The following is an 8,193-nucleotide window of genomic DNA, read 5'->3' on the forward strand; positions in this document are numbered from 1 at the left end:
ATCAGATTGCAGATGGCTAAGGAGACGGGGAGTGAGATTTCTTTTCAGGCGGCTGCTAATGTCACCAGACGAGTCGAACTGGTTCTTACTCAGGGAGGTCAAGGGTATGATAAGAGACCTCGTCATTCCGGTGAGTTCAGTGGTGCCTCACCTAGAGGCCGGAGTACTTTTGGTAGAGGCCATCCTCCCAGGCTGTTTCATTCAGCGCTTCAGGCATCTCACGGTGCCTCAGGTGGTCGTGGCTCTCAGATGCATTATTCCGACCAGCTAGCCTACAGTGCACCACCAGCTCCTATTAGTGCACCTCCACTCCAGAGTTATCAGGGTGTTTATTCAGGTCGACAGGGTCAGTTTCAGGGTCAGCAGTCACAGCAGCCGAAGTTATGTTATACTTGTGGTGATTCGAGGCACATTGCTAGATTTTGCCCTCGGGAAACAAGCAGCTCACGACATTAGAGTTCGCGTGCCATGGTTCTGGCACCAGTTGCTGCACCACCTGCTCAGCCGGCCAGAGGCAGGGGTCAGGCAGCCAGCGGTAGAGGCCAGACTGTTAGAGGTTGAGGTCAGGCCATTAGAGGTGGAGACCAGCCAGTTAGAGGTCGTCCCAGGGACGTAGTTCAGGGTGGTGGGGCCCAGCCCCGGTGTTATGCTTTCCCAGCCAGGCCTGAGGCTGAGTCATCTGACGCTATTATCACAGGTACTGTTTCAGTTTGCAGTAGAGATGCTTCAGTTCTATTTGATCCGGGATCTACTTAATCCTATGTGTCATCCTATTTTGCTTCCTATTTTGTTGTGCCCCGTGATTCTTTGAGTGCTCATGTGTATGTGTCCATACCAGTGAGAGATGCTATTATTGTAGATCGTGTTTATCGTTCGTGTGTGGTCACCATTGGGAGTCTTGAGACTCGTGTAAATCTTTTACTTCTCGACATGGTTGATTTTGATATCATACTGGGTATGGATTGGCTGTCACCTTATCATGCTATATTAGATTGTCACGCCAAGACAGTGACCTTAGCCTTGCAGGGGTTACCTCGATTAGAGTGGAGAGGAAATCTTGGCCATTCTGCCAGCAGGGTTATCTCTTATGTGAAGGCTTGGCATATGGTCGAGAAGGGGTGTCTAGCTTATTTGGCTTATGTCCGCGATTCTAGTGCGGAGGTTCCTTCCATAGATTCGGTGCCGGTTGTTCGTGAGTTTCCAAAGGTATTTCCTGCAGACCTACCGGGGATGCCACCTGATAGGGATATTGATTTCTGCATTGATTTGGCTCCGGGCACTCAGTCTATTTCCATTCCGCCATATCGCATGGCCCCGCCAAAGTTGAAAGAATTGAAAAAGCAGTTGCAAGATTTGCTTGATAAGGGCTTCATTAGACCTAGTGTCTCGCCCTGGGGTGCACCTGTGTTGTTTGTGAAGAAGAAAGATGGATCGATGAGGATGTGTATAGATTATCGGCAGTTGAACAAAGCCACCATCAAGAACAAATTTCCATTGCCGAGGATTGATGATTTATTTGATCAGCTTCAGGGTGCCAAGGTGTTTTTAAAGATTGATTTAAGATCTGGCTACCATTAGTTGAGGATTAGGGCATTCGATGTTCCTAAGACAGCTTTTCGGACTCGGTATGGGCGTTATGAGTTTCTAGTAATGTCATTTGGGCTGACAAATGCCCCAGCAGCATTTATCGATTTGATAAACCGGGTGTTCAAACCCTACCTGAATTCCTTTGTGGTTGTGTTTATTGATGATATCTTGATCTACTCCCACAATCGAGAGGAGCATGAGCAGCACCTTCGGATCATTCTTCAAACTCTGAAAGACAGCCAATTATATGCTAAGTTCTCAAAATGCGAGTTTTGGTTGACTTCAGTTGCTTTATTAGGTCACGTTGTATCAACAGAGGGTATTCAGGTGGATCCTACGAAGATTGAGGCAGTTCAGGACTGGCCTAGACCCACATCAGCTACAGAGATCCGTAGTTTCCTGGGTTTGGCAGGCTATTACCGTCGATTTGTAGAGGGGTTTTCATCCATAGCAGCCCCATTGACCAGATTGACCTAGAAAGGTACCCTGTTCAGGTGGTCAAACAAGTGTGAAGCGAGCTTTCAGAAGCTCAAGATTGCTTTGACTACGTCGCCGGTATTGGTGTTACCCACATGTTCAGGATCTTATACAGTATATTGTGACGCATCTCGTATTGGTCTGGGTACGGTATTGATTCAGGGTAGTAAGGTTATTGCATATGCTTCGCGACAGCTAAAGGTTCATTATTCACGCGCTGAAGATTTGGAGGCACTATATTTACGGCATGCCATGTGAGGTTTCACTGATCATTGGAGCTTGCAGTATTTGTTCAAGTATAAGGAACTCAATTTGAGTCAGGGGAGGTGGCTAGAGCTATTGAAAGACTATGATATCACTATATTTTATCATCCCGGGAAGGCCAATGTTGTGGCCGATGCTTTGAGTAGAAAGTCAGTCAGTATGGGTAGTCTCGCATATATTCCAGTTGGTGAGAGACCGCTTGCATTGGATGTTTAGGCCTTGGCCAACCAGTTCCTGAGGTTAGATGTTTCTGAGCCCAACCGTGTTCTAGCTTGTACAGTTGCTCGGTCTTCTTTATTTGAGCGCATCAGAGATCGGCAAGATGACGATCCTCATTTACTTGTCCTTAGAGACACAGTGCGGCACGGTGATGCCAAGCAAGTTACTGTTGGAGATGACGGAGTTTTGAGGATGCAGGGTCGTATTTATGTGCCTAATGTGGATGGACTTCGTGAGTTAATCCTTGAGGAGTCCCATAGTTCCCGGTATTCTATTTATCCAGGCACTGCCAAGATGTATCAAGACTTGAGGTAGCATTATTGGTGGAGGCAAATGAAGAAGGACATAGTTGCCTATGTAGCTCGGTGCCTAAATTGCCAGCAGGTAAAGTGTGAGCATCAGAGATCTAGTGGTTTACTCCAGAGGTTAGATATTCCTGAGTGGAAGTAGGAGCGTATCACTATGGACTTTGATGTTGGACTCCCACGGACTCAGAGGAAGTTCTATGCAGTTTGGGTCATTGTGGACAGGCTGACTAATTCAGCGCATTTCATTCCGATGGCAGTTACCTATTCCTCGGAGCGGTTGGCAGAGATTTATATTCGTGAGATCGTCCGTCTGCACGGTGTGCCCGTGTCTATCATTTCTGATCGAGGTACGCAGTTTACCTCGCACTTTTGGAGGGCAGTTTAGCGTGAGTTGAGTACGCGGATTGAGTTGAGCATAGCATTTCATCCTCAGACAGACGGGCAGTCCGAGCGTACTATTCAGATCTTGGAGGATATGCTTCGCGACTGTGTTATTGACTTTGGAGGTTCTTGGGATCAGTTTTTGCCATTAGCGGAGTTTGCCTACAATAACAGCTACCAATCGAGCATTCAGATGGCTCCCTATGAGGCATTATATGGTAGATGGTATAGGTCACCAGTTGGGTGGTTCGAGCGGGGGGAGGCTCGGTTATTGGGTACAGATTTTGTTCAGGAGGCCTTGGACAAGGTCAAGATTATACATGATCGACTTTGTACAGCTCAGTCCAGGCAAAAGAGTTATGCTGACCGTAAAGTTCGTGATATTGCATTCATGGTTGGAGAAAGAATATTGCTGCGGGTATCGCCCATGAAGGGTGTTATGAGATTTGGGAAGAAGGGCAAGTTGAGCCCTAGGTATATCAGGCCATTTGAGATCCTCAAGAGAGTGGGGGAGGTAGCTAATCGACTTGCGTTGCCTCCAGGGTTATCCTCAGTTCATCCGGTATTCCATGTGTCTATGCTTCGGAAATATCATGGTGACCCGTCCCACGTGTTAGATTTCAGCTCTGTCCAGTTGGACAAGGATTTGACTTACGAGGAGGAGCCGGTGGCCATTCTAGACCGGCAGGTTTGTCAGTTGAGGTCAAAGAGTTACCCTTTAGTTCGAGTATAATGGAGAGGTCAACCTATTGAGGTAGCTACTTGGGAGTCCGAGTCCGATATGCGGAGTAGATATCACCACCTTTTCACCAGCCCAGGTATTTTTCTATGTCCATTCGAGGACGAACGGTTGTTTTAGAGGTGGAGAATGTGATGACCCAAAAGGTCATCTTATGTTTTAAAACTTGAATCGGCACTCTTAAGCCGTAAAAATCTCATTTTTACCCTCCTCGATTTGCGTGCGTAGTCCAGGCAGGTTTCCGAAAAGCTTTTATGTTGAAAACTAATGAAAATAAGAATTTTTGCCTTAAAAGTTAATTTTAGTTGACTTCGGTCAACATTTTTGGTAAACGGGCCCAGATCCGTACTTTGACGGTCCCAATGGATCCGTATCAAATTATGGGACCTGGGCGTATGCCCGAAATCGAATTTGGAGGTCCCTATCTTGAGTTATGAATTTTCGATGAAAATTAAAAGTTTGGAAATTATTTGTTTTTAAGAATTGATTGATATTTGGCATTGTTAGTATCGGGTCCGTATTTGGTCCCGGAGCCCAGTATAGGTTCATTACGATATTTAAGATATGTCTGTGAAATTTGGTGAGGAACGGAGTTGATGTGACGTGATTCGGACGTTCGATTGAGAAGTTATGGATTTTAATGTGTTCTTGAGAATTTCATTTGAATTGGTGCTAAATTTAGAGTTCTAGGTATTATTTTGGCGATTTGATCGCGCGAGCACATTCGTATGATGTTTTTAGACTTGTGTGCATGCTTGGTTTGGATCCCCGAGGGCTCGGGTGAGTTTCGGATAGGCCACGAGATGTTTTGGACTTTGAAAATCTGGTTTTTTCTGCAGAATCTGTGTTCTGGCATGTCCTTCTTCGCGTTCGCGAAGGTACTCTCGCGAACGCGAAGAGTAAACTGGTGAGGCTGAGACTTCTTCTTCGCGAACGCGAAGTCCTGGTTGTTCACGCGAAGTGATTGGGGATTTACCCTTCGCGAACGCGACCTAACCATCGCGAACGCGAAGCACTTGGGGACCTGGGGGAGGGTTGGTCATGTTCTTCTACGGGAACGCGTCCACTGGGTCGCGAACGCGAAAGCTAGGGGGTTGCCTTACGCGAACGCGTAGGAAGACTCGCGAACGCGAAGGCCTTAGGCCGCTATGCATCGCGAACGCGACAGGCCTCTCGCGAACGCGATGAAGGCCTGTCCAGTGGCTTAAAACAGACTCTTTTCTTCAACATTTTCAAGAACCAAACAGGTAGAGGTGATTTCCAAGAGTCATTTTCTTCCCTAAAGTGTTGGTAAATGATTCTAAATAATTTTCTTTCAAATACCCATTACATTTCTTGACTTTTTAACTAAAAATCTAGAGTTTTCATGGTAGAATTAGGGGTTAGGGTAAAAACTAAGGATTTCGAGAATTTGGGAATTTAGACCTCGATTTGAGGTCGGATTCCACAACCAATTATATATTCGAGCTCGGGGGTAAATGGGTAAGAGGATTTTGGTCCGAACCTCGGGTTTTGACCAAGCAGGCCCGGGGTCATTTTTTTGACTTTTTGGAGGAAAATTTTGGAAATTTAATTTATGAAATATAATTGATTCCTTTAGCAATATTTGATATTAATGAGTCATTTTTGAATAGATACGAGTGGTTTAGAGGTGAATTCCAAAGGAAAAGCTGTGATTAAGAATTAAGTGGCCTTCGGAGCGAGGTAAGTATTGTGTCTAACTTTGGCTTGAGGGAATAGGTATTGTGTGATTATTTGCTACGTGTTTTGTTGTTGAATACGACGTATAGTTGAGGTGACGAGCATCTATACGTTGTGGTCGAGTCATAGTACGCGAGTGAAATTCTATTAGTGCAAATTTGTAGTCTTAAATCTTGTTATCCATGCTTATTATTGTTGTTGAAATGTTGGGAAACTTGTATCCGGTTCCACCAAGGTCGATAAAATTGTGAATATTGATTCGAGGTTGAGATGTTAAATTGTGAAAGTAATCATTTATGAAATATTGATTTTCTTGTGAAACTCCTCTCTATCCGTTGTTATTGATTCTGTGAATTGTGAGGAAGAGTGTAAAGCACGAAGGGTGATGCCGTGCATAATTTAATTATATTGTGAGGAAGAGTGTAAAGCACGAAGGGTGATGCCGTGCATGAATTATTTATATTTGTGAGGAAGAGAGTAAAAGTACGAAGGGTGATGCCGTGCAGTCTTATTTGTTACTTGATGAGGTTGAGAGTACAAGCACGAAGGGTGATGTCGTGCAGTTTTTCTTGGCTATTTTAGTTGCTCAATTCGTTTAAGGATTTTCTGTTTAATTCTATCTTTTTATTATTCTCACTCTTTATGTTGTATTCCCCACTGTATGTTCCCTTCCTATTATTTCTGCATTATTTCTTTATTTACTGTTGTTGCCACTATCATGATTATATTATTCAGGTTATATGTGGGTGTCTTGTCCTAGCCTCGTCACTACTTCGCCGAGGTTAGGCTCGACACTTACCAGTATATGGGGTCGGTTGTACTGATGCTGCACTCTGCACTTTTTGTGCAGATTTTGATACCGGCTCAGGTTGATCGATCGAGATTTGCTACTGGTCCGCTGTCCGAAGACTCAAGGTAGATGTGTCGGCGTTCACAGACCTTGAAGTCCCCGTCTATCTTTTATGTCCTACTGTTTTCTTTCATTTAGACAGTTGTATTTTTTTCAGACTATTACTTGTCGTAAATTCTAGAATGCTCGTGAATTGTGACACCAGATCCCGGTGGTAGTAGTTAATAAAACTTTATGATATTCCGCACTTATTACATTCCATCTTAGTTACATTCTCTAACATTAGCTTGCTTGACAAGTGAAATGTTAGGTGTCATCACGGTCCCGTCGGTAAAAAATTTCGGGTCATGACAGTGGTGTAGCTACCAAAACAAGCATTTTTTACCAAAATTAATCCTAGAAACCGACCAACCTTGGTCGGTAACTAATAAAAAAAAATTAAATTGCAAAATACCGACCAATGTTGGTCGGTTAATGCATATTGAATTCCCAGAAATTCAATATTACCGACCAACTTTGGTCGGTAAGTTGGCTGCCCTATCGAGATTACCGACCAACGTTGGTCCGTATTTATAAATTTTAATTATTTATAAAAAATATAAATTTTCCAGTATCGACCAAAGTTGGTCGGTAAGCAAAATTAATAAATTTAATACACCAACCAATGTTGATCGATATAAATTAAATTATTAAAATAACATTCCGACCATTATTGGTCGGTAAGTCAATTAAATTGTCATATGGTCATGTAAAGGATACCGACCAATATTGGTCGGTAATTTCCGACCAATGTTGGTTGGTAATTTCCGATCAACTTTGGTCGGTATGCTCTTCCGACCTTCAAAATACCGACCACATATAAATGGCCGCGTTTTGGACAGTTATTGGCCATTACCGTCCGATTTTGGTTGGTGTTTTTGGACGATTTTTTCCGAATTTCTAGTAGTGGTATGTAAATTGTATTTAAATTGTATTCTATTGTAGTTATATATATATTTTTTATTTGAAAAATAGTTATATAATGTACGAGTCATTGTATGAAATTTGTATTTAAGTTATAAATACTATCTTTTTATATAAAGTTGTTGATATGTATCAAAATTGCATTAAGAGGAAGTTTTGAATGGAATTTCAGAGAGGAATAAGAACACACCACTTACAAAATATATACAAATCAGAAACAAAATACAGACAAAGAACATATTATATAAAATTTGTATGAAAATTATATTTAAGTTGTATGATGTGTAGTTATATTTAAATGGGTAACAATAATGTATGAAAGTTATAGATAAGTTATAAATAAGTTATATATTGTATAATTAGTTGGATGAAATTTATTTTTAGTTTGTATTTTATTGTAGATGTATCAAATTTGTACGAAATTTATTTTAATTTGTATGCCGATGTACCATATATTATTTTTTCTTAATCAATTTGTTAAAGAAAAAAAGTAGAGAATGAATTCCAAATCGATTCATGTGTAACGATTCATGTTTGTTTGAACTATAAAATCAATAACTCAATTTTACAAATTGCTTTGCCGCCCTATAGCATCCTTAAACAATGACTCAATTTTGAAAAAATTAGATTCAATTGCAACGATTGGGTGCTTTTGAAGTGATTAATCATAGAATTTTAGGGAGTCATCCTCAATTTCTTATCAA

This window comes from Nicotiana tomentosiformis, chromosome 3 (assembly GCF_000390325.3).
Source record: "Nicotiana tomentosiformis chromosome 3, ASM39032v3, whole genome shotgun sequence".
Classification (NCBI taxonomy): Eukaryota; Viridiplantae; Streptophyta; class Magnoliopsida; order Solanales; family Solanaceae; genus Nicotiana; species Nicotiana tomentosiformis.